Source organism: Serinus canaria, chromosome 1A (assembly GCF_022539315.1).
Source record: "Serinus canaria isolate serCan28SL12 chromosome 1A, serCan2020, whole genome shotgun sequence".
NCBI lineage: Eukaryota > Metazoa > Chordata > Aves > Passeriformes > Fringillidae > Serinus > Serinus canaria.
Window position 1 is genome coordinate 65,672,115 of NC_066314.1, and position 25,782 is coordinate 65,697,896.

The following is a 25,782-nucleotide window of genomic DNA, read 5'->3' on the forward strand; positions in this document are numbered from 1 at the left end:
TCCTAGTACTTTTACCACCCTCTTCCCTTACATTTTGGAAAAATAAGCTAACCTAACTACATTCCTGAAATACTATGTAGTCTAATTCCAAGAAGAGACTCAACTACAAGGATATTCTGTTTTCCAACCAGAATCTGGAAAGACAAAACAAAGTGGGGAAAGGAAGCCCCTGGACCAATTCCAAAAGGGCAGTACCCTAGGAATTATTACCTAAGCAACTATCTCCTAACTGGACAATATATGATTGGTATACTAATCAACTAACCTTATAAAAATGGTAGAATTACTGTACCACATGCAGGTTTTGCCATATTGTGTACCTGAAGGCTTTCAAGTAAAGGTTTGCTTTTATATTATCATTCTAACATTGTTTGGGAAGGTTTGTTCTATTTCCAGGCAACAATAGCTTTGGGCTTGTTGCACTCCTACACTTCAATATCTTGGTTACTAAGGCCCATGCCCCTTAACACAGAATTTTCTCAGTCAATCACTTTTGTGGTTCTGGTTTATATAACTGTTTTTCTGAGATAGCCAACATCAAACGTTCAAGAGGAAAGAATAAAAAAGAGCTATGGGCTTTCTAATGATAGTAAATTTGGGTCCTACACATTTGCTTTGAGAAGGATCTGCTTTAAGTACTCTAATAGGATAGTCTTTAAAATGTCCAGTTCCTGTCTGAATCTTATCAAATTCTTGCTGTCAACAGTATATCCCATAAGAATGAGAAGGGCACCAGATTTACAGGAACTTAATGAACTTAAATTCCAGAAATTACTTTGAATTTCTTTTTCATGAATCTGTGTATGTTTCCTTACAATATGAACCCTGCCCTTACTCAACTGCCTCCAAAACAGGGCATTACTAGTGTAATGCCCTACAATTGAGATGAGCCATTAAGACAGCTAGAAAATTTTGTGGTATTCTGCAGTGAAGAGTGAAGAAGGGGGGAAAAGCAGCTAGTTGTTAGACAGTACTCTTGGAAACAGTGTCTTTTTGAGATCTCATTTCAACTCTCAGTATCAGGTTGACTGGAGTAAAAAATAGATCTATCACAGGAGGGAGGTGATAGAAGGAGTAAGGTCTGCAGCTAACCTCAGCTAGGTTTTGTCACAGCTCCATTGGTAGGTGGAAGTAGCATTGAGCTACATTTTGGGAGTCAGAGGACTGCAACTGGCCTTTCATTAACTTAGCATTGTTAAATAGTTGCTGTTTGTGGTTCTCCAGTGTTCATCTTATGAAAGATAACAGCCAGTAAAATTTCATCTGAGATGACGTCAGTTCTCCTTTGACTCTTTCTGCCTTTAATCTTCCCCTCCTAGGCCATGATTTTCTGTGACTCCATCTGTTCTCTTGGCAGACGTCTGAAAAAAGGCAAGATAGAGACAAGTGGCAAAAGACTCCAGGAAAGCTGAGATATCCAGCACTGAAACCAGTGACTTTTGGTCAAAGTCTCTTGCTTTTCTTCAAAATGTGGAGTTTTAAAGAGGAACATGCTAGAAAGGCTGCATGAGTTGAACTAGTTATTTACTAATAGAACATTGCTTGATTCAGCATTGTTAGATTTCTCAGAACTGCTGTGTGCTTGGGCCAAGGGCAAGGCTTCTGGATATGCAGGCCAGTAGGGCTCAAGGATCAGAATCCAGGGACTGGTATGGGCAGTGGGGTAACCCAGTGGTCTTCATTCATGGAGCATGCCAGCAGTCCTTCATAACCAGAGCAGTGGATGAATGCAGGGCTCTTGCACCATGGCAGAGAGAAGTACGCTCTGTGTACTCATAGTGGGAAGAATTTTTATCCTGTCTTGTTTTGGCATTTCTTGTAGTCTAAAATCATTCATGCAGAAAAACACAGAGCTTCTCTTTATCTTTCCAAACAGGCCACACAGGATATATGTTTAATTAAAGCTGACTGCTGGAGAGCAGGGAACACAACCATTTTCCATATGCTGTCTGGGGGTTTGCTTTTGTGGGTGTGCAGGAGAACAAAAAAAAGTTAGGTTTGTTTCCCATAATACAGCTCTCAGCAGATGGGCATCTCTATTTCAAGACAGCTCTGATCAGTGGTGAACTAGTGGGCACTGATGTTTAGGAGGCAACAATGACTGAGCAGAAAGCCCCAGGCATTTACTTATCCAAAGGGAAGATATAGGATTAAGGAAATTTTAGCAAAGTTTTCTTCATTTGACCCTGTGATGTGCAAGCTACAGACAATTTCAGTTTTTGGACCTCAGCTGTTGTTCCCTCTACAGCGCCAGTTTTTAAGGAAGAGGAAAAAAATGCTTATCTCCTTGGGATCCACCAATGAAAGACCAAGGCAGCATGAGTCATGGAGCCCCTTTGCTGCACAGTCCAACTTTCTGAGAAGCCAGAAAGGTAGAGCTAACTCCTGAGCTCACTAGACAGCTTGTGTTAGCCAGGAGGTTTGGCACAAGCCTCTCTAAAGTTCATCACAGAGCAGGAATTGCTGTGGCTGGACAGTTCATTCACAGATACCCCTATCGAGGCTGCAGGCAGCTGGCTGCATGACACCTCTTGTCAGGAGCAATGTTAAAGGCAACTGAATAAAATTCAGTCAGCTGTTTTCTCTCAGAGGAGAGAGGGCTAATGTTTCAATTGACAGCATGGGTAACTTCTTGGCCAAGCTATCTCTGCATTTAAGATAGGTCTGGACTGTCAAATCCTTGCCTCCGGAGCATGCATCCCAGCTAGATGGAGCAAGGCACTGACAGGCTCAGGCTGTTCTCATTCCTCTCTTTGCATCTGTGCTCACCCTTATCCTCTGCTGCTCCTCCACACTGGCCTCACAGTGCCGGCAGCAATTACCCCAGCATGCCTCCTCCTCTTCTCCCTGAGCCCCTTCCTCTTTTGTGCCACCCAGCTCACCCAGAACACCTTTTCTTCTTGCTGGTTTTCCCTTCCATCTTTCACCAGTATACAACCCAAGAGATAATAATTTGTTTATTTTTAAAGCAATACATTGGAAAAGAACAGTTCAACAGTATCCTGACAGATGGGGAGGAATTATCTCCACAATCACCTGCCTGATCAGCCTACAATACTGTGTGCTTAATTTCAGTCTCTGCAACAGTTTGAGGAAGGCAAAGAAGAGGATGTACAGAAAAATGTGGGCAAAAAAGCAAGCCTTGAACCCACCCTCTTAATTGGTTGACCATTGCCACCTACCAGAAGTACTTAAAAAGGAACAGATCCACACTCGAAAGTAGAGAGTGAAGTTGCATTGCCTCTCTGCCTAGTTTTCAAAGGCTAATACAAGACTCATGCTTTCTAGGTTTCAACTCCTCAGAGGCCACATGTTCAAGTTATGTAGCCTTTCTGGCTTATGAAGTAAGATTTGTTTTAAAACACAACAAAAAGACAGCATAGAAAGGAAAAGAAAAAAACAACAAACCACCATCAAAAGTATTACCTCGACTTACGACAGATACTAAACATCTCAAGGCTCACTTCAAACATCAAACTTGCAAAAGCTGACAACACCACAGGGTGATAAAATCCAGGTAGCCATCAGACACTACAACCCTGGCAGGCCCTCTTGAATTACAGCAACAAAAATAACATCTTACCTGAAGATTTCACAGCATTAGGAAGACAGTTGCTTTCCTGGAGCACTTCCTTGAGGCTTAGAAGTGGCAGTGAGGCTCTAGGACACTTGCCTTTTCCATCCAGATGAGAGCTGCTTTGTCCTGATAACAATTACCACACAACCTCTTAAGGTGGGAATAGGTCAACTTCTTCCACAGGTTAACCCTCTCCCTGCTCCTGTCTAGGGGCTATGATGCAAAAGTGAGGGCTTGGATTTGAAAAATATCAGATATGAGCAGGATCGAGAGATGGAAAGAAAGAGGAAAATTAACAGGAATAGTCTCCAAGGTGGAACCCAGCCTCTGTGGTGTATGCCTGGGGATCACAAAAGAGAAAGAGAAGCAAGTGGTAGAAGAAGACTGAAAACAGCCCCAGAGCTCCAAATTCTCCTGGGCATTTGATGAACTTGGATTTAATACGAATAATAAGATACCCTTCCCTGCTTCCAGTCACAGGAAGAGCTTTTGGTACAGGCTTGGAATACCCATTTGCATCTCATATATTTACCTCCATCAGGCAGTATCTGCTCCTCACCACCTTCCTGGTGGATTTTCCATGACAGTCATCTCCCCTGAAGTGGGACTCAAGGATCCCAAATGGCCTGGAGGCAGATTTCTGCCTTTGGGCATGATCAGCATCTGGTGGTGGTAAGTAAGGGGCAAAATTATTCCAGAGATCTTAGGATCTCAGAGGTTCAAGACAACTCTGGTTTGGGCAGAAAACACCCAACGCTGGTGTTGAGCACACATAAGAAATTGTGAGAACAGGAGTCAAGAGCTGACTGCAGCTGCAGTGCTCAGAGTGTGCTCACTCTGGTGAGGATCTGGGAGATGCTTTTTTCTTAAAACACCCACAGGGATTGAGCCTAAAGTCCTGAAACTTTCACAACTGAAACTTCTTCCTTTCCCAGTTTCCCTTTTACTTTTCTTTGTGTTTCTACCATGATAATTAAGTAGCAAGGCAAGCTTCTATTTCTCAGTTTTTCATCCATCCTTGTCCCTTCCTCCTTTTCCCTATGCTTTTCCCTCCCTCTTGTTTGCTTTCTTCATGTGCAATTAGGAACTGAAGTTGTGCATCTTCTCTCTGAGTAAAAGCAGAGAACAGTGTGGTTCATTTAGGGAAATGCTTGAATTAGAAATGGCTGAAATGTGGGGTGTCTATTTTTTTAAAGATTCTATCTGGTAGAGGTTGAAGGCTGTGGAGCACAAATCTTACCAGGAGCAGCTGAGAGAACTGGAGAAAAGGAGGCTGAGGAGCGACCTTATAACTCACTACAACTCTCCAAAAGGAATTTGTAGCCAGGTGGGGGTTTGTCAGTTCTCCACAAGACAAGAGGAAATGGCCTGAAGTTACACCAAGGGAGGTTTAGACTGCTTATTAGGAAAAATTTCTTCTCTGAAGGGGTGGTCAGGCATTGAATCAGGCTTTCCAGGGAAGTGGTGAAGTTACCATCCCTGAAGGTAGTCAAAAGACATGTAGATGTGGTGCTAAGAGACCACATGGTTTAGTGGTGGGCTTGGCTGTGTTGGGTTAATGGTTGGACTTGATAATATCAAGGGTCTTTTTCAGTAAAAATGATCATTTGTAAATGAGCAGTGTGATAGGATGCAGGAGCTGGAGTATTTGTGTGAGCCTGCTTGAATATAGACTCAGATATGATCCCACCACTTGCCCAGTCTCTCGCTCTCCCACTGTCAGCATTGGAGGGGAAAGGGGCCACAGTCACTGTGGGGAGAATTCACCACCACTGCAAGGCTTCGTCTCCTGCTGCCTCCTCCTACTGCGAGTGGAGCTCTGCCTGTGGCACGGAAACCTCATTATCACCCTAACTCATTAAAAAAGGACCCTTCACCCCCTGCTCAGGTGCCTCAGGGCAAACCCCAGGACCCCAAGCCCTTTTTCCCTCCAAGGGAGCCTCTCCCAGCCATGTTTAGCAGCCAGGCTGTGGCTGCCCAGTGCTGCAGTTTCTCTGCCCCTGCTCTGGTTTTTTTTGCTATACTGTAGCCACGCACTACCTACCTGCTGGGACACCCCTCAGCTCCCTCCACAGCTGCAGAATTTCTGCTACCTCTTGCTTGCTGCCCTGGGTCAGCCTGCCCTGCCATTCCGCCTCCCCGAAATTCCTGCTGCAGCCCATCTTCACCGTCCAGCCTGCCGCCATTACCGCCTGAGGGACACAGGACCGGCCTCGCGCCACAGCGCCCCCTGCAGGCGGGGAGCGGTCACGGCCCTCACCCTGCCCAGCCCGGAGCCACCAGCGCCCCTGCCGGCTGTGCCCGGAACTGCACCGCAGGGGAAGGGGCTCGGAGGGCGGGAAGGGACTGGCTGGGCCGGGCCTGGTGTGCTCCTGTGGGGCCGGTGTCGCGTTTGTTGTTGCTGAAAGGGCTCCCGAGGTATTAAAAAGTCTTTTTTTCCCAGCCCTATTCTTGAAGAAGAAGTCAGGATTCCTCAGCTCTGTTTCTCAAGGCTGTTTATTTTTTCCTGTCTAATACATTCTTTTCGGACCTGCGGAGGTCTGTCCAACAGGTCGGGCTGAGGCATGCTGACTGCCCTCAGGGTGCTGTTATCTTTTTATACTAAAAACTACATGTACTTTATGTACAATAATTTTCCAATACCTATCACATATGTTACATAGTGTGTCTCTACCCTAAACCAATCCAAAAGTGCCACCATCCCAGCAGAAGATGGAGGACAAGAAGAAGAAGGACACACCCAGATTCCTCCATCTTGCCTCTTGAACCCCCATTCTAAAAACCCCAAAATTCTACTTTTTCACCCTGTGATAAATTCACTAACATTCTACTCAAACCCTTGTGGCTTGTAACTCCTCGCACAAAGTTGGTGATTGTTTCCATGGGTTAAAATCAAAGACACAGGTGTCTTTGTGTCCGTGCCAAGGTGTCTGAGCCCACTGCCAGGGTCTCAAGACCTCCAGGGCAGTCAGAGGAATGTCCTGGGTTCCGACAGGCTGGCACTGCTGCTGCTGTTGGTGTGCCTGGCTGTACAAACACACATGGTGAAAAACTGCTGACAGTCTTTTCCCCATGTCTTTGGCTGAAAGCCCTTCAAGTTCAAAGTAAGAATAATTCAGAGAGAAGGGGGCCATATTCCCCATTCCAAGGGAGGCTCCCGCCTTCCTTGGCAGACATCTGTCTTTCAAACCAAGACATATTGACTGCAGAACTGACCAAAATCTCCACTGAAACTGATATATGGAGGGTATGGAGAAGAAAAAGTGGCAAACACTTGGTAACAAAACATCAAACCAATGAAGAGCAAGGACACCCCAGATTCCAATAATGTTGTTGATCTGTTGCATGAGGTATGGGGAGTTTAGGCCATGAGGGTATAATTGTCCAAGGATCTGTTTGTTTGGGGTTCCTCTTCTGAGGCATCAAGCTAAAGATACCAAATACCATAACTGATTTCTTGCCATAAACCTATCTGATGGAAATGAGAGCCCAGAGTCTAAAACTTCTGTAAGACTAAGATTTCTAACTTTGGATGAAATCTTTTGTCTCTCTTATCTAATAAACACATTTTTAGTGTTTCGTTTTCCTGTTTTGCTCAAGTTGATTACTTTTTTTGTTTTTCTCTTCTATGGTCTCTTTCTCTTGTCATGGTCTCAGTCCTCCTACTTGTGGTTGTTCTGTCAGTTCTCCACTACTATTCCTGGTAATGCCCAGTAGTGATCTGCTAAGGACGTTTCTGTGCTCTAGGAAGGCTTCACAAGAAATGTCTGCTGAGGTAATTTAGCCATGGTAAAAAAAAATCAACTACTTCACAATATATAGGAAACATATGCAAGAAAACACATTTAAGGATACGTTTCTGTCCAAAAAGAAATAGAATGAAAGACAGACAAAACTGTTTTTCATTAGATGTATGGGATTGCAAAACAAATGCTGCAAGAAGGAAAACTTTTGGTTTGTGCACTTTTGCCCCATTTTCCACAGGTTGACATCAGCAGCAGAACAGGTAAGGTAGAGAAATAGAACTGTCAGCCCCCTTCTCTCTGCTCCCCTCCACCTTGGAGTAAAAAATTTTCATATCATAATTAACCACTCTTTCAGCATCACTGGGAGTCACTGTCCCCTTGGAACAGCACTAAAAATAGCATTCTCCCTTGAGCTTTCTGCTGAGTGAACACTGACCCACTGTGTTTTTTTTTTTTTCTTACAGGAATGAAACTGTTTTACACCAGTTCTGTTGTCCAGCAGCTGACACAGAGCAGAAGCCTTCATCTCCAGACTCCTCACCAAGGTGGGAAATTGTTGTCAGCAAGACCTTTATTTTTTCTACTTCTTTATCATGCATCACTGATCTTCCTGCCCCAGACAAAACTCACATATTACACATGCCAATCCTACTCCATCCTCCCCTCCATCCCATGTTCCCAGCATTGCTGCCCCTCTTTTCCCTTCCAAAGATTATTGTTTGTACTGTTGTGTAATTGCCTGAAAATCCCCTCAATCTCCACTCACACACACACAAAATGTTTTTTCAGCCTCTCTTCAAACATCCACTTCTGTTGACCCACATTCATGCTTGTACCTCTTTTTACTGTATGTGGCACTGACACACACAAGCTTCTCTCTTGTCCTTCAAATTAATTACCTCATGCTATGAGGTTCCTGGACACACACACTATAACATTTTAAGTACAGCAAAATTCACCCAAAAAACTCAGGGTTCTTCACATACCCTGAGATGGGGTGGGGGCAGCATTTTTACCTGTGTGAGCTTGCCAGTGAAGAATAGCTACAGACAGGTACTATTAACCATCACCAGCTTGTATCCAGTGCAGCCAGGTGTGGGGACACCAGCAGTTCTCAGCTCTTCCTCATCAGGGAAAGATGTCAGTGCCAAGACCAAGGGATCCAAAGAGCCTTAGAGGTAGTAGAGATGCATACACTGCATTTAGCTTCCACATTTGGCCTTGTCCCTCTGTTCTTGCCATCTCCTTCCCCTCTCATGGCTTCCCACCCTTACCTCTTACAGACCTACTCTGTTTCCCAGGCCTCATCACCCTTTGACAACAGCAAAGAAGTTTCTCTTGAAAGACGTCTCTCATTACACTGCTAGACTTTTACCTCCTTTGGCACCTGTGTAAAAAGCTGGCGTTACTAGCAGGGCTCTGAACAGAACTGGGCAGTTGAATTGCAGTAGTAAGGTTACTGCATTTTTATAATTACATTTGTCTTGTTCTACTCACTGGAGCAGACTGCGGTTTCTGATTTCCTTCCAAGAAAAAGTGTGAGTGCTGGACAACTGTGAAGAGAGGAGGGATGGGTGGGTGTGTATGCTCAAAAGTTTGGTTTGGCCACACTTGGAGACGGGGTAAAGAAGGACCTCTCTTGCCCATTTGTGTATGAAGATGGAAGGGTTAATCCCCATGACCAGTCTGTGCTGAGGGCTTTCAGGCACTGGGGAAGTTTAAATGGCAGCTCTGTCATGGCAGATGGGGAGATGCTGGCAAGGAAAAGGAGACAGCAGAGGAGGAGACCATGGAGATTTCTGTGGTAGGGAAAGCCACCCCTCCCTTAAATTTCCGGAGTGAGAGGGTTTTGTTTAAGTGCTCTAGTTTGTCTAGAACTAAGGATCAGTTTTACCATAGTGTTCTATCTTTTTAACCTCATCCTTGACCCTGCCCCATTCTTGTCCCGGCCTCCATCTTATTTCTGATCAGATCCCTTCGTTTCTAGAATGTTCTTATTCTACAAGGCCAAAGCTCTAGGATCATTTTTGTCATGTTCTTTGTCAGGCCTTCCTTTTGTCCTGCTGACTCCCAAAGGCCCTGCCTATCCTCTGAGCCTGAGTTTACCTGCACTCCTTCCACTTGGATTTGACAGATAAATTGAGGAAGGAGTGATCACCTGTTTCAGTAATTTAACAGCTTTGGCAAGTTGCATCTGAAGATGAGTCTGAGCCATTTGAGTCATTCCCCATCAGGAATTCCTGAACTGGGGATGAATGACAATGAGCCCTATAGCATGTTGCATCTGGACTTCTCCTACTGATCTATGCCTGTCCATTTGATGCCTTTTGTAGCTTGTCCCAGACTGCAGACCTCATGCATTCCTTATTTTTTCCCAGCCTTTCTTGTGTCCTTGCCATTTCTAATGCTTCCAGATCCCAACAGCAGTCCTGAATCCCTCTCCATGTGACACAATATTCTATGCAGACATAAAGATGGTTGAAGCCACCATGGCTATTTGAAGGTGAGAAACAAGCAGAGAGTTATTAAACTCACTATTAAGCTTTATGCCAGCCATAAAACCTCTCCTAGTCTCTGCCAGGTCTCGCAGTCAGCCCTGGACTTCTTTTATGTCCAAAGTTACATATACAGTGCAGTGAGGAAGGCAAAAGAATGTCAGAGAGGGAAAAACACAGAGTCAGCATGGAGCTGGTATCCATATGGTGTTCTGGAATGGCTCAGTAGGCTTCTAGGAGAAGCACATCATATCATTTACAGAGTCTGTCACCCTGCTTAAATCATGAGCAGGTTCCCCATTAAACCAAGGCAGAACAAAACTCAGTCAAGACTGAAATATGTGGGTCACTGAATAGGCAATCACTTCCTGGGTGAGCTAAGCATATCCCTGAATAAGCTCATCAGGGCTCCTGGTGGGAGAGCCTGGTACACAGGGGCTCCCTGTGCAGCTATTCCATGTCCCACTGAATGGACAGCCAGTCACATGTGGTGCTGCTGTGAATTCTGATAAACCAGCTCGGGTTTATTCTCTCTTTTCCCCTTCTGATGATTTCCCTAAATGAGATAAATCCTGTCAGAACTGATGACACTAATAACCATCAGCCATCTAGTTTTAATTAGAGTTTGCTTCATTAATGCCCCAACTCATCTCAGCACAGCAGATTAAATAATGTACTTGCAGCTCATTTACACAAACCCCCAAACTGCAAGGCTGAGCTGCAATCCTTTAATTAAACAGCCTGGCTGATCCCTACCGCTGCCTTGGCTCATCAGTCTAAGCCGATTAAAGAGAATAGGGACTAATAAAGAGCATAAACAGGGAAGTGACTCTCAGCTCTTCAAGGGACTTGGAGATTCCAGTGGTGATCAGCTGCTTCCTCCTCCTCTAGCAGGAGCTGTACCTCAGCCCACATCCCTTCTGTCTGGGACCTGCAAGAACAGTTCTGTTTTCAGCAGAAGGCCAGACTCGTCTTGTGGGACAGGAGTCCTTTGGGAGACTGAGGAAAAACACAGCAGAGAAGGAGAAAGGGAGACTTCAAAGCAGTGAGATGAGTGGCTGACTGAAGGAGAGACCAGCAGGAGCAGCCATACAGCTCAAGAGAGGGACAGGAGGAAAAAAAAATGCAGGGAATAACATTTGAAGGTTGAATGCCAGGAACAATCTGGTACAAAAATTTGTGTCTGCTTGTGGTTCGTGATGGTCATTGTTGTTCTTGTGGGGTCTTCCCTAACATTTCTCTGCAAGATTTCTCACTCTTTCTTTGCTGCCAGATAAAAATGCCTTGGCCTCACATGGATGGGAGTGATTAGGAACATGTCAGTTTCTAACCACTCAACAAGAGCCATCTCAATGAGGTGGTTGAGATTATTCCCACTCATCTTGTTCTGCTTTGCTTCACTGGCTGCCACAAGCAGAGTGAGCCCCCTTCTCTCCTCCCAAGTGTGAATTCCTTGTGGGGAAGTTGCATCTCCATGAGTTTAGCAATGCAAATTTCCCACCTGGCTGCTTAGCTGTGTTGCACCAGCAATTAGCAAAACTGGTGCTGTAGGCCATGAATATTGAGACAGATTTGATCCCAGATTCTGCCAAAAAGCTCAAAGCCAAAGTACTGGATGAGCTGGATGGGGTGATGGCAGCAGCAGGCAGATTTCTGTTCCTGAACTCTAAGGGCTTTCCCATATCAAAGGACAGTATAAATCCTTTACCATTGTCTCCACTGGACTTGTACACCACCAGCTTCATGACCATAAGCCATCTTGCAGGTTGGGTTTCCAGAGGGGATGCCAAATATCTGGTTGAGTGACATGAAGAAACTCCAGAGATGGCAGTAGGACCTAACCCTGCTCCTGTACTGAGGTGCTGATTAGACTCTAATTTAGCCAAACCCTGTAATTTCATAAAGCAACGGCTCTTTTTCTCACTGGCTTTTGCCTATTAATGGCAGGGTTTCATTCTAGGGACTTGAATAGCCTAGTAATTGCATTTCCCACTTCTCCCAGTCACATAGAGTGAAGGCTGGCATCCCAGAACAATGACCTTAAAATGTGTCCAGCAGCAGCCCAGTTCTAACGGGATTACAGACCATTTTCCTTTGTGTGAGGTAATAGGGCTGAGATTAGAAAGATTTGTTTCTATTAGAGTAATGAGAGGAAATTATGGAGTCACAATTGGAGGGAACAGTATATTCATTCAGTTGCCTTTCACAGGCTTTTCGGAGTCTGCCTCTGTGGTGCTGAATAGGAAATCAGCAGAAAATCACCTCTCCTCCTGTGATGGGAAAAGTTCTACAGAAAACTTTAAGCATCAGGGGCAAGTCTGCTTTGGTAATGGACTTGGGAATAGCACTGGAGTGCTGAAGCATTGTGGAAGAATTGCAGATGAGACCTGACCTGCTTTTAAGGCAAAGGAAAGAGTCCTCTCAGGAAGAGAGAGCAATCTTCTGGAAGGGCTTGGATGTGTACTTGGAAGAAGTACTAGAATCTGAAACATCTTTGGAAAAGCTGGCTCTGTTCATATTTTCCATACTTTCCAATTGGGAGACTGCTGCTTAGATCAGGGTTAAAACATGATTAGTGCCACTAATTTACAAAATGTTTACTTCATTATTATGGTCCAATGAAATTATAATTCAATACAGTTTAAGGTTTGAACCCCTGTGGACTAATTTCTAAAGTGCCTGCTGGATTTGTCACCATTTGTCACCATTGGCTGCTTCCTGGCACCAGTTAGTGGTAAGGAGACATGTGAACCATTGGCTACTTCTCCAAGCCAGCCTTCCTTGCATTTCTGGAGAAATTCCTTCTTGCCCCACTTGTGACTTACCAAAGTTCTGAAATGGAAATGTGAATTCCACCATTCTTGCTGGAGGAAGCCCTTGGAGCTGGTTGCTCCATTTTTATATGTGGGAGGCTGATAAGTGGATGGGCAGATTATGGACAGTTTGTTCAAACTAAACCTTCAAACATCTTTCTTGATAGCTCTCTGAGCTGCATGAGTATGCTGCACCCTCAGCAGCACATGTTTAAAGCCCAAAATTTGATTTAATTTACTCCTGGACAGCCCTGTCTCTGACTCTTCATGTCTCTTTTCCTGAACTCTCTGTTTCCATTGAACATGCATTTGTTCTTTGTCCTGTGAAATCATGGTGGAAGATGTTGGCACAAAGGAGCCATGAATTTTATCCACTGCACAGTCACAGCATCACATCCCTCTTTGACTTCTCACTGCTGTAGCCCAGGAGCATCTCTCCTTCTGCTACAGCTCTCCCTTTGCCCTTGGGTCACTTTAGTTTCTCTAGCAGTTAGATCCTCCTGAAAAATTCCCAAGACCTTTTCTGGGTTGTGATTGCTATGTCCCTTAAGGCTGAGGGCAATGAAGTTGTTGAGAACTGAACCACTCTCCAAGTGGATGCTCACTCTGGACATTACTGAAGTACCTTGATAAACAGGTGGACAGTGGCTCTTCAAGCATTACAGTTAAACAACTGAACTACTCAACATTTTATCTGAACTTGTGAAAGATTGACCTTACCTGACAGGACAAATGCAAATCCAATTCATGAAATGGGAAATTTTAATTTCTGATTTAGGATTACTGGCAGGATAGTGTATATAGAATCAGGAGGTCAGTGCTTCATCTCAGCTCAGAGCTGTTCCATGGCTTTGACTCAGGTGTGAAGCATGATGATGATTCTAGTCTGTATCAAATCAGATCTACAATCTTCCACTTAAAGAAGCGTAATGACTCTGCCTAACTGGTCCCCAGCTGGCAGTGTCAAGTGCATATTCCTACAATTAGTGCACCATGGAGGCTGAATTCTTCTCTGATTCTTAATGAAGAAGACTCCAGGTCAGTCTTAACAGTATGTGGACAGTGCAAAGCAAGCCTCTACACCCAGTGCAAAGCAAGCCTCTACACTCATGGTCTTGGGTACTCTAAGCACAAATGACCATACACAAAGTTCACAGTCTGGCTTCTTTCACTCCCCCAAAGTCTTCCAGAGCACTGCTTTTGAAAACACACATAAGGTGGAGCAACATTTCTGCTTTGCTAGCACATCCTGTTTGTGATTCTCATTTCTTTTTCTTATTGAGGTCATGGGCACAAAGAGTTTTTCTTAACAGTTCATCTCTTATTCTTCCATCCCCTTAGACTTAATAACCCTGTTCCAGATAGTACCATTGGAGATTGCAGGAAGCTGCAAACAGGCAGACATGGGTCAACAAAGTTCACATAAATATTCCCCAGCTCACAGTTTTTAGAGTTTTGATTTCAGTCTGACACAAAGACGTGAGCCAAGAGTAATATCTAGACCCAGATTTGAACTCTTCCTAAGCTTGGGAGTTAGCAGACTCCTCACTTTTTGTGGGTGTTTTGTACAGTGAGGACTAGCAGCTTCAGTTGCTTTGCAGGAGCCTAAGGCCAGAATCACAAAGATGTTTAGTGAATGTAGATTTAGGGCAAATATGCAAACACTTGAAATTATAGGCAAAAAATATTTTGGAAAACATCCTTAACATCATAGTTACCGACAACCTTGGGAATCTCTTGCAGGGAGGTATAGCTGGAAAATCTTCTGGTACTATGACCTGGGAGGAATGGCTCTTTATGGAACCATAGCAAAGAAACAGGAGGTCAGTTTCAGATGCATTGTCTCAGTCCTGTAAAAGAGCTCCACCAGGACATTTTGGCACTCTCTCCCACACAGGAATTTCCCTGCTGCTCTTCAACAGCTGGTGCAGCTACTTTCAGGCAAGTGTGGAGAATATGAGGGTGGAGAAGTAAAGTGAGGAATAGATTGGCTCTTCAACAGGAAAAAATACTTCTGGTGGAATCTAAAGTCTCCCTGTCACATTGGTTGCTTTGCTTGCCACTATCAACACCTTTCTTCAGGAAGGTGGAACATGCTAGGAGAGAGAGGCTGAAGAAAACACTCTTGAAGTATCCTATTTCGAAACTGCAAAGATGCCCATCAGACACATTTTCTGAGAGCCTGAAGCTGTATCCAGCCATTGCCTGGCCACATGTTCTTCCAGCTCTTTATTTTCCCCTGTTGCTTCTGTGGCTTATGTGGGTCCTGCCCTAGAGGAATTTAGACTTGGATTCAAGTGCTTTTCTCCCACATGTGCCAGTACTTGCTGTTTCTTGGGCCATGGTGATATGTGTGCAAGGGAATCAATCAAAGCCAACTTTACAGCTGTGGGAGCCACACTCCTCAGCTGTTGAGATCAGTTAGTGGCATTAATACTGGGCAATTCACTGTGGCTTGCAGATGTTCCTTACATTCTCTCTCCTACACTGCAAAGAATTTCTTGTCCATACCATCGCAACTTTTTGGTACCAGGGGACAGAAATATAAACACCTGCTCTATCCTGTATTTTCTGTGTGATAATGCTACAGACATGCATGGGAAGAAGCTGTGCCAGCCTTGGAAATCACCCTGTATCTAACACTAGAAAATGGGCACAGATGCTTTGTAAAATAACGGCAGATGGGCTATGGTGGAGCTCGCACCATTCATCCTAATCTTCTGCTAATATCATCTGACCTGATCTGCATCAGTCAAGATGCTCACACCCCCAGATTGGAGCCATTCCATACCTTTTGTACCAAGGTGTGCTCTGTTGAACTTGACAGGTGTTTTCTGTGGGCCCTCTGTCCACATGATTGTTAATGGCTTTCAAGAAATAGACACATAGGGCAAAGAGATGGAAAAAAGAGTTGAGGATTAAAAAAAGGGAGAGAGACTCATCCCAAAAAATTAACAAATGTAACAGTGCTACTGTAAGAAAAATGGATGGCAAACGCACTATACAGAGAAGAAGAATAACAGGAGAGAAGTAGCAGGAAAAGCAGGAAGATAAAAAATAGTGTAAATGAAAGAAGGAACTGCAGGGAACAAGAAAATATGAGCAGAAGATAAATGAGCAGGACCCTTGTCTGAAATAATGCTGTTCATGCCAGCATTCTTTGGCTGTGACACAATGAGACTGTGGCCTTTTATTACACATTTTCTTATAGTGTGATGCCAATCCAAAGGCCTTTGTCTTTTTGGTGCTCTGCAGCACTAACTCACTCCTATGAAGGTTCATCTTTTGTTCACCCCTATGGAACTGGCTCTGTGCATGGATACACTAAGCTCTCCCTTTGGAAAAACATCTCTGTGCACTAGAATTCCTTCTCCTGCATGTGGCCCTGGCAGATTTTAACATGCTTCAGGAAGAACTGAAGAGTCTGAAATGCTGAAGAGGAGCACGCTGTACAGCTGCTTTGAGTAGTTCTGCAAACAGAAGATAGCTGAGGGAGTGCATGCAAACAGGTTGGGAGGTATTTTGGACAGTCATCTCACCTGTTCAAAAACTGCAGAATAGCTGGAGACTACTCCATCTTCTGTGAGAAAATATCATCCTGCAGAAAAGTGTCATAAATAAGATGTGAGTTCAGTGAGATTTTTCTTGTGAGACTGTGAAACCTAATTCTGGCCACATCACTTGGAAGTGTGTTCCACTAACTTTTAACAACTTCTGCTTGGCACCTTGATTCTTTAGACACACACCTTTAAATTGTAGCATTGGAAATGAATTGCCTGGTGATTAGAGCTGTGTGTCACCTTTGTTGTGTCCCACACTGGTATGGTGCTGCCTCCCTGTACACAGGTTATTACACTGTTATTGTTGTCTGTGTGTCTAGGTTGACTGCAATCTCTCTCATTCCCTCTTTTGCAGAAAGAGGGAAGATGGAGATGATAGGCTGTCCTGTGTATACACTGCTAGTGCTTTTTTCCATGTGCCTCCACTGGCAAAATATAACCAATTCTTGTAATTTCCCAGGATGCACTGATGTGAGAGGGTAATTGGAGATGCACAAATCAGAATGGTGCAGAATGGTGTTGTGAAAAATATTGCTGTGCTGTTACAGCACAACTGGATCTGATAAGGATTATACAGAATGTCCTAAAATAGAGCATACTGGGCTAGATCCTCCACTGAGGAAGGTGCAATCCACAGGCCATTCGTAAACACCAGCCAGGATACTGTTCAACAACACAATAGGATTGGTTGAGTCTAGGCAAACTTCATGAGGTTTTTATGATCTTGCCCCAAAAGTTCCATGTCTGACTACAGAGAATAGGGGTAGGAATAATTTCCATTCCTCATAGGTAAGAAAAGTTTAGGTTCCACAGGGAAACATGAGCTTGTGTGGCCAAATGTATAAGTTGCTAAGTCATCCTGTATTCCAAATGGGAATTTGAAAAAGATAGAAAAAGAAATGGGGCCTCAGGGAAGAAATGTGACATGAAGTGGATCAGAGTGTAAGGAAGCAGCAGAGAAAAAATAGGTTAAAAACTGGAAAAGTAGAGCTTTGTGCCTACTGCATAAGGCTGTGGGGGTGGTCACTGCATTGGGGAAAGGAGGAGGGAATGCTAACCATGCTGTTTCTATCTTGGTCTTCAGCCAAAGGGCAATGCAAGCCTCTAGATCTGAGCACAGTGGCAAAGTTAAAATCTGGATAAAGTTCGTGAATGCATTGTCTGTATTGAGGGGGATGGTGATTTATGGCCATGTTCCTCTTTATGTTGAGGAGAAAAGGCTTCTTTCTGTTTGGTTTGACACGAGCAGTGACCTACTGGGCTGCAGTAATCACAAGAGATGAAATAGCTGAGATACTTGAGAATAGAAACAAAATTTATCTGAGTTACACCAAGATCTATCTGTGAAGTAGTTCACTCTCTGCCTTGACAAATCCATTACCCTGATCCCTCAGGAAGGAGCCCAGAGGTGCAGTCCAACCTAGAGTCCACTACAGCAGGTAGAAAAAGACTACAGAAGTCCTTGCCCAGGTCTATAAATAACAAGAGCCATGTCCCTCACCCAGCTCATAGCTGGATTGGGAGGGCAATGGGCTGAGGGATGTGCAAGCTTTCCTTGCCTTGTAGAGGCTCTGCTGCCTCCCAGCCCTGAATTCATCTCATTTTAGCAGTGAAATTCTATCTTCTGCATGATTGCACCGGCAGGCTTTTGTCAGCGAATTTGGGGATGTTCAAACCTGCCTCAGGGATGAGAAGCCAAGAGATCTGACTCAAAGTGGCAGAAAGACTGCTGCTGAGAAGCCAAGTTTCTCTTTCCCGGGGTGCTGAGCGGGCAGTAACACTAATGCAGGGTGCCATCTGTTTTTCCTTTCTCTAAAAGGTCGTGTTTACCAAACATTGCAGAAGCAAGAGAGGTCTGGGGTTAAAATAAAACTAATTAAACCCTGCAGAGGAGGACCTCCTATGCCTTTGGTGTCCACTTGGTGCTCTTCACACCTCAGTGAAGCACAAGTGCCCTGTTTGAAACAGCCACAAGTAACCTTGTCTGCAGTGCCAGGCTGTGGGACTTGTGTCTAACCTGCCGAGACAGCACAGCAACCAGCCCGGGGTGCCAAGCCCCAAGGTGTGACAGGCAGCTCAGAAAGGGGCTCCACTTCCTAAGCTGAGCCTCGTGCTCTGCAGCTGGTGAAACATGGATGGGAGGAGGAAAGAGGGGTGTGCCAGAGAGGTGACCCAAGGGCCATTCTGAGGTGTCATCCAGACACATATAGGAACTACAAGAAAAAAACTCTGACAGCCACCCACACCACTCAGAACAGCCAGCCTTGCACCATGAACACCACTTCTCATAAAGTGAGAGCTGCCTTAGCTATTCCAAGCCACCCTCTAGAGAAGCCTGTCTGTCCTCTTGGAAAAGCATTAGTCCTCTGGTAGATGAAATTTGTCTTGCAGACCCAGGCCCTCAGACTGGTGACCAGCCCAGTCTGACCCCTGGACAATCATCTTTGCACCAGGATGGCATGGGGTGCTTCAGAAACAATTAGTTCCTGTAGTGCTGTTCTGTAGCAAAAGGCACAACAACACGACACTGTGGGAATTACACAGCACATGGAGATCAAGTTTAAAGACTCAATCTGAAATGAAGGCACTGACATGTTGGTCCCTGTGGGACAGGAGGGTCTTGCTAGTATTATTGCATATTCTCTGTCTGCTTTATGTACATCTCACCAAAAAAAACTTCAAGTGATGCTGAAAAGATGTTGCCTGGTTCAGTCTGTGCTAAGGGATGTTAAATTTAATTGATTTCCAATATATTTACTGTACCATACTGTCAAATCTATTTTACAGGTGTGTGTGTGCCAGACCTTTTATGAAATAAGTAATATATTCTGGGATGGGTAATGAGCTTGGCTAATTACCATTAATTCCTCCTGGGTAAAACTAGTGTGAGAAGATGGCTTGATGCCACTGCTTTGCAAGGTGTTATGTGAATGTAGACAAAATCAGAATCTTGTTCCTGTATTTGTCTTCCCTGGGGGAGACTGTCAAAGAAAACTGCAGCTTGGCTGGCAAGGGATGATTTGCCAAGATCAAGTTCCAAGTTCCCTGCCTTTCTGGCAGGGGAGATTTTTGCCTTCCATCAGTTTCAGCAGGCTCCCAGAGAGCATTGCCTCCAAATCACCCTAAAACTTGAACTTGTAAGCAAATCAGAAGCAATTCTTTTGCACTCAGGCCCCCTGCATGTCAGAAATCTCTGAACCTTGAAAAGGTCCCATAATATATTACCAAGCCTGTCTCAGCCATTTTTTTTCCCCATTGAATTCTGATGAACCCATTCACCACATGTCATGGGTATCCTCAGGGAACACTGAAGTGAAATAAACTGAAAAGGCACTTTGGACCCTGCTAAGTCAGCAGTTGGTTTTGTTGTTGGGGGTTTTTTTGGTGTTGGTTTTTTTTTTCCTGAACAGGAAAACTTAGGAAAGACAGAGGAAGTACAGGCTCTTGCAGACTTGGGTTCTGGACTCCATTCTACTGGCATTATAGTGAACACTTTTTCTAATTCTCTATATGGTACTTTGTAGGGTTTTTTTTTATTCTGACATCTCTGAAGCTTTGAAGTCTCATGTAAGTCTAAGGCCATGAGAGGCAATGAATCAGACTATTATTCACTTACAGCAATTTAAGAACAGTATATGTACTATAACCAACCAATCCTCATAAGGAGCACTGAGAAATGGATGCATAAAATTTGGGGTCTTTCACAACTAGTCCAGGCAGTCTTTGACTCAGTTACAGGTCACAAGCCTGCTCAGTGATCTCAAATACTATGAAGAAGGCATTTGGTAAGTTTTATATGGGAAACAGAAATATGGTCTTCTCCTGGAGTGACAGAGAGACACAAAAAAAAGCAAAGATCAGTCTCTGCAGTACTTCTGTAACACCTCACAGCCCTAGCTTCCCTCTGTATGATTAGCTAGACCTTTTTGCATAACCATTGTACCTGGCAACAAGAACATTCTCTTCTTCAATGACTGGATCCTTAAACCTCCCACCAAATCCAGAGGAACCACTGCTATTAGTTTTTACTCTGTTATTGCTCTTATTTATGTGCATTTTTTTTTCTTCTTGGAAAAGGAGAGAAGGTGCAAAGAGATGAGTTTTGTGTGGTGACCACGTGGGAGCTTTGCAGCTCTGGAGTGATCAGTGAGAAAGCTCAGTTTTAATTTCTTACAGGACTAACACTATTGTCCTTGAGAAGAGTGGCTCTTCTGGTCCTTGAGCCCTGTTTAGTCTCTCGGCCACCCTGCAAACACTTCTCTGAGAGCTCTGAAAATTCCTCTCAGAAAAGTGAACTGATTCTGGTATTTGACAGTGGTGCAATGGAATGGAATGTCTGGAGCATCCAACTGGTGTGTGTTCCTGCCTGCAGGTCTGCCTTGAAATGGCCTTGAGATGTTTGAGGGGAAGGGGCTGCATGTTGTTTCCTAAGTCATGAAGTATGGGAATGTCTAAGCAGGACAGTCAAATTCCAACAGTTTCCATGGTTCATCTCCACAGTTGTCAATTAGAATTGCACTTCTCCTTTCCCAGCTGGAAACAGCTCCTTTCCCAGCTCCTTTCCCAGCTCCTTTCTCAGCTGGAAACATGTATTTCCAGCAGCAAAGAGGTGATGAGGAGTATGCAAAAAAGTGCAACATCCTGATGCTCTAGCAGGTGCAAAGCAGTCGTATCTCTCTCAGGACACACAGTGACACAACAGCTCTGTGCAGACATGTGGAGTTGATACAGCTAGAAATGGACATATGGCTTCACTGGCTTGGTAATTTAGTGTCACTGATTTGGTCTTTATGCTTCCATAAGAGCAGGGAGGGAGAGAAAAGAGAGTAATAAAGAACCTCATTATAACATTTATAATGTTATAATGTGAAAGAACCTCATATTATAACATTTCTCCTCCATCTTCTCCCTTCATCCTTCCCTTACTCTAATCCTTATATAAAATCTTCCTGAGAAACCTGCACATAAAAGCTAAGTATCAGAAGTCTGATTTACTTGTGCTAAATAAAAATATTTATGGGTGCCTGCTGAATTGTCTCAGTGAGAGCTTTGTCACCATTCTGCCTTCTTGAAACAAGCACTGGGATTCAGCTCACAACCCTGATATCCCTGTTTTGAAATGCTAGACTGGGGACAGTACTTTATATAAGTCCTGAGTCAGATTGTCTGTAGTAACCATTTCTGTTAACAAAGCTGTCTGCAGCAGGCATTTACAAGTCAACTGTGCAAATGAGCAGGACATACCTGAGAGATGGTTCCTGAGCAGGACATACATTCACAGCAGATGGAATCTATTTGTAACAGTGACTAGGCTCATTGTGGGTCATAAAAGTCATGTAGAAACATCTAGGAAGAAGAGAACAGCTAAATTTGTAGTTTTCCTTTTTACCTGATTGCAAGCGATTTACATTAATATTGCAACTTTGAATCAAACAGAATTCAAAGAAATAACAAACCTTCTCTGCCTGACTGTATGACTGTAAAAGCTGTGAATAATGGTGGCATATAATACTTGAGGACAGCAAGTAACCCTTAATACAGCTGAAAGTGCAGGGGTGATGCTGGGATTCAAACTAATTGACCTAATTGGAGTTTGGCTGGGACTTTGGGATTCTCACCTTAATCTCTGCATGAGGCTTTTAATTGTTAGAGATGGTTAGACCAATTTTTTCATCCAAGAAACAGAACATGCAACAGCTCCATTCCCTTACTTCATCCCACAGCCAGGGAGTATGATTGCTTACTGGCCAAGGGAAAGCAAGTGAATCCCCCTAATTAGCCCAATAACATTTTTTCCCCCAGAGATCTTTCATATACTTTCTATCCTTCCCCTCCTTACTGTTCTTACTGTTTGGTTTTTTTGTTACTGTGACCATAATAGCTCTTGAACCTTCTTTTGTTACAAAACCCTGTGTCCTACCAATGCAAATCAACTGTGTCACTCAGGACAGAGGAAAAATGTCAGGCTTGTTAAGTTTTTATTTATTTCACTGTAGCCATGTATTTTATTTCTTTAGCAATGTATTTTATTTCTTATTTGTGGCTTCATCAGTCATTGCTTCTAGAAAACCAAGAGTAGGCCTTCCCAAAACACTTCCTCAGAAACAGGTTGAAGATGAGAATAAACCTGGGAGAAATACAGGTTTGGTAAGTGGAACCATAGGGCTGTAATGGTAACAATCAGACTGCTAATCAAAAACAGTCTTTACCCCTTTTTTCCACTGCTTAAAAGTCACTGAAGTTTACTGCTGAAGCTGAAATTTCCCAGGTTTGTTCAAAAGTGAAATAAGTCTGCTTTTTTTGTGTGTGTTTGTTCCCAGAATTTTTTCACACTAAAAGAACTTAAAAATGGTTCAGCCATTTTTGTGATTTTTTTTCCCTTCACAACAGAACATGTAGAAACTATTCCCACTTTAGCAGGAGTGTTTGCTATTATGTCCTGGATAGCACCACAGCCAAACCAGCATGGGGTTAAAAATTTTATATTTAGCATAAAAACATCTAGCTGAAAAATGCCTTGGAGTGCTCCAATAGAATCTGAGTTTGACTTGACCGAATTTTGACCCTGAGGAAATTCCATGCATAAGCAGAATCCATTCTGCATGGCTGTGTCCACTGGGCTCAGAGTGTGCATGGAGGAGGAAGGCAAGGTTAATGTGTATGTGTGCTTAGCTGATGTCCTTATCCCAGCACAGAGTCCTTAGGGACCTCCTTCCCTCCTGGGGGAGCAGTGCTGAGGGGAATGATGCTTCTCACACATCTGTGGCTGAATACTCCTTCCAGTCTTAGGGCCCTCCTGTGTCTTGAAGAATAACCTAAATGCCTAATGAGGTTAAAGGAGGCTTCCTAAGCAACTTGGGTTGGTCCAATACCCTGTGCCTCATTGGCCAGGGTCAGAATTGGGTGTGGGGAGGGTACTTAGGGCCAGACAGAGCCCAGACATCAGTAGGTCTGTGTGCTGAGGCAAGTCCAAGGTCTAGTTAAGGAGTCAGTCTTCAGGGTCCAGATCATGTTTATCCATGGTCATATAAAGAGGAAAGCTGTGGCAAGGCTGGAGACCAGCTCTCTTACAGTGTTGCTGGAACAGGGATTGATGGGTCCAGGCTGGGGAGAGAGCCTAGGGAACCTTAATGTGTGGAAATACTTAAGAGCTGCCTGGAAAAGGCCCAGATTATCTGCCTCTGAAAATGGCCCTTCTTTGAGCAGGGAGTTGGAGGAGACACCTCCAGCCTTCCCTCCCAGTCTAAGTTAGTCTGATTGTGCACTCTTATATTACCAGTGGATGCAGGATATCCTGTGAATGTTACTCACTCAGGCTCTACACTGTGTGTGACAGAAGATCAAGCAGAGATGCACCCATGAGAGGTGATGTCCTCCTTACAGAGCAGTAGGACGGAGTGCTGCAAACTCTTACACACACTCCCTGTTCCAGTGCTTAGAGGACCATCATGTCAGGGAATATTTGCTGGCATTTAGAGTCCATTCAGGCTCCAAGGGAAGTCAGGGGAAGGCGAGCTCTCCATCTGATTGCTTCAAGGCTGACCTGCCCTAAAGGTCACACTGGGCACCGTGGCCTTGACTCAGCTGAGCAATTTGGAATGTATGTCTTGCTGAATGAGAGCTTATGCATCTAGCTGAAATTGCTTTATAGGGCACAGTCCAGATCCCACTGAAATGCTCAGGAAGCTTTTGCCATGCGCAACAATGAAAATGTGATCAAATCTATGTCACCTGATTTTCAGTTAAGCTGAGGATAAAAACTGCTGCTCTGCTGGTTAAAATCAGAATGGACAGTACAGGGACTACCAATAAAAATGTTACAGTGAGATGTGTAAGAGAAAAGTCCTTTAGTAAGATCTCCTGCAATGTGGATAGATATAGAAGAGAAAGAATTAAAAATAAAGAGTTAAAAATATCTTTAGATGTAGGGAAAATTGTAGCATCAGGAATAGAACAATGCAAACTTTGATAAGGTGTTCAACCTAAAAGAACAGTTTTATGCTTCATTTTAATGTATTTCCTGACTGATGATTATGCAAAGATGTCATTTTAATACTCTTTGACAAAGTTGGTTATATAGCATTTATGTATGAGCATTTACGTAAGAGACTGATTTCTTCTGTGAATTTATTTTTTAAGTCTAACTGGTGACTATAAGCCTGTCTATAAAAGAAGAAACTTTCTAAATTTAAATCCTTCATCTTTCTTAATTCTGAAGTTGTGGTAGTGTCTGGCTCATCAGATTTGGAGCGCTCTTAGAAACTGTGGGAATGTTTCTAAATTTGATTGTTAATCTATTGAACAGAAAAGCTGCCATTGGAGAGAATAAACTTCCTTTTAAAGTACTAGTAAATGTGCAAAAGTGCTGAGAGGCTTAGGAGGGAAAGTCTATTTACAGCTAGAAGATTTGGACTCTTAAGGGCATACAGCACTTTTGAAAATGAGACTTAAATGCTTCTAAGTAATTTGGGCAGTACATAAAATCATATCTAATTTCCTCTTTTTGCTCTGACATCAACACCAATCATAAAATGATTTATTATCTAGTTGATAGCAGAACTGGTTTTATGTGGAGCAAATCCAAGAGAAAGAGATATGTTTCAGAAGTGAATGAAATCATTTAATAGTGTTTAAGTATGGGAGGCAATACACATCCTTGGTTTCAGTGAAATTAAATGCATTGGTCCTGTAGTAATTATATCCAAACTGGATGTTGTTCTCAGCTGAATGCTCATCCCTTGGAAACCAGTGGAACTGTGTGTGATGGACTTGCTGCAGTAGCAGCCAGAGTCCATGTAGGCTGGCGCAGTCTTGGAAATCATAAATTATTCCTCTGTAGCTACAAGAAGGAGGCTAAGGTAACAACGAACAAACACTCTCATGGTTCAAACAGAACCTCAGAACAACAAAATCTTGTTTGAAATTTGATTATTTTGGAATATACTTTGCAAGAGGGGTCAAGTACAGACTTCCTCATCACTTCAATGGATCAGACATGCTAATCCCATCTTGCCTGGAGCAAGATGTCCCATCTCTTAGGGTGCACTGTTGTCAGGCCCTGGTTTCACACAGCTGCAGCTGTGGCTGACAGGAGAAAAGAGAACTTTCTCCACAAGATCTCAGTGGCACAGCAATTTTTGGGTGAGGAAGAGGCAGCTTCTTTCATGGAAGCTCTTTCATGTCTGCAGTTCTGCTGTGGCTAGATTGGAGACACTCTTTAAAGGGTCAGGATCTCAGGGCTGGCTGGCTCTGTTTCTCTGGAAACAAGAGTTTCTCTGGAAACTCAGCAACATTCAGCTGCCCCTGCCCCATTTCCCACATGCTCTTAGGAACTCCAAGGGGAAACTGGTTCCTTGGGATCCAGGCTCCATGCCAGATGGGACACAGGATGTGCAGAGATGCTGAGCAGTAGGTGGCAAGTGCACAGCAGTGATTGCCAGCTGCTCCAAAGGGCAGGATAGGTGTCCACAGGGGCCATGACACCCTCCTTGGCTCTCCAGCTCCTCCAACTGCAGAACCTGGAACAGAGGCAACTGGGCAGTTTGAGGAGTCACAGGATTGGTTCATACAGGGGAGCCTGCCCTTGGAGAG

The 25,782-nt window shown here is 43.9% G+C and overlaps 1 protein-coding gene and 1 long non-coding RNA gene across 5 annotated transcripts in view; one reads left to right on the plus strand and one right to left on the minus strand.

Moving 5' to 3' along the window:
* The first annotated feature begins 7,767 nt into the window (after positions 1–7,767).
* Positions 7,768–25,782, plus strand: part of IQSEC3 (IQ motif and Sec7 domain ArfGEF 3) — a 51,131-nt gene continuing 33,116 nt past the window's right edge. Inside the window, exon 1 of the mRNA XM_018919752.3 lies at positions 7,768–7,868. The gene's annotated coding sequence lies outside the window, so the exon portion shown is untranslated. The remainder of the gene's footprint in view (positions 7,869–25,782) is intronic.
* Positions 15,423–25,782, minus strand: part of LOC108962765 (uncharacterized) — a 37,866-nt gene continuing 27,506 nt past the window's right edge. The window contains exons 6-7 of one of the 4 annotated variants that reach the window (XR_003945989.2): positions 16,171–16,229; positions 15,423–15,498 (exon numbers count right to left, since the gene is read on the minus strand). This is a non-coding gene — a long non-coding RNA (uncharacterized LOC108962765). Of the gene's footprint in view, positions 15,499–16,170; positions 16,230–21,465; positions 21,538–22,203; positions 22,319–24,927; positions 25,710–25,782 lie in introns of those variants that run through there. The other 3 variants (XR_001991475.3, XR_001991476.3, XR_007776561.1) reach the window with 3 other exon arrangements.